The following is a 946-nucleotide window of genomic DNA, read 5'->3' as shown; positions in this document are numbered from 1 at the left end:
AGAGATTTTAGATGGGTTTTCTTTATAATTCATTACAAGGTAAGGATGCCCAGCGCCACTGCCACCATTCAACATTGTTCTGGAGATCCTGGGCAATGCTGTAACAAAAGAAAAGGAAGTAAGAAGTATAATGACCATCTACCTAGAAAAAACAAAAGAACCACCAAACTACAGTTGACCCTTGCACAACATGAGGGTTAGGGACACTGACGCCTATGCAGCAGAAAATCCCCATGAAGCTTCAGACTCCCCCAAAATTTAACTACTAATAGCCTACTCTTGACCAGAAGCCTTACTCAACACAGTTGATTAACACATATTTTGTCTATTATGTGTATTATACACTGCATTTTGACAATAAAGCTAGAGAAAAGAAAATGTTATTAAGAAAATCATAAGAAATGTTATTAAGAAAATCATAAGAAAAATACATTTATAGTACTGTGCTGTATTTACTGGAAAAAATCTACATATCAGAGAACCCATGCATTTCAAGCCCATGTTGTTTAACTGTAAACTGTACAGGAGTTCAGCAAGTTTTCCAGATCAATTTACAAAAATCGGTGGTCTTGTGCTCACTTTGGCAGCACATAAACTAAAATTAGAACAATATGGAGATTGGCATGGCCCCCACGCAAGGATGACACTCAGGCTAGTGAACTGTTCCATGTTTTTATTAAGGAGGGAGCCTGTGATGAGTACCGTGTTGTATGTTAAGTGCTGAACCACTAAATTCTACGCTTGAAACTAGTATTACACTGTACATTAACTAACTGGAATTTAAATAAAAACAAGGGGGGGAAGGAAAAAAAAAACTGATGGTCTTTCTCTATGCCAGCAATAACTGTACTAAATATAATAAAATATACAAATTATGATGATAAAGTATAAAATAACTAGAAATTATCCAAGAATCCAAAATCCTTCTATGGGGAAACAAAAACTC

General features: G+C 35.5%; 1 non-coding gene across 1 annotated transcript; it reads left to right on the top strand.

Annotated features, from left to right (window-relative positions):
- The first annotated feature begins 571 nt into the window (after positions 1 to 571).
- LOC121100165 lies at positions 572 to 675 on the top strand. The gene has a single exon (XR_005831904.1). It is a non-coding gene; the product is annotated as a U6 spliceosomal RNA (small nuclear RNA).
- Positions 676 to 946: the final 271 nt, after the last annotated feature.

Source organism: Ursus maritimus, unplaced genomic scaffold (assembly GCF_017311325.1).
Source record: "Ursus maritimus isolate PB19 unplaced genomic scaffold, ASM1731132v1 scaffold_34, whole genome shotgun sequence".
Classification (NCBI taxonomy): domain Eukaryota; kingdom Metazoa; phylum Chordata; class Mammalia; order Carnivora; family Ursidae; genus Ursus; species Ursus maritimus.
The sequence above is the reverse complement of the archived record's forward strand: the minus strand, read 5'-3'. Positions and strand labels throughout refer to the sequence as shown.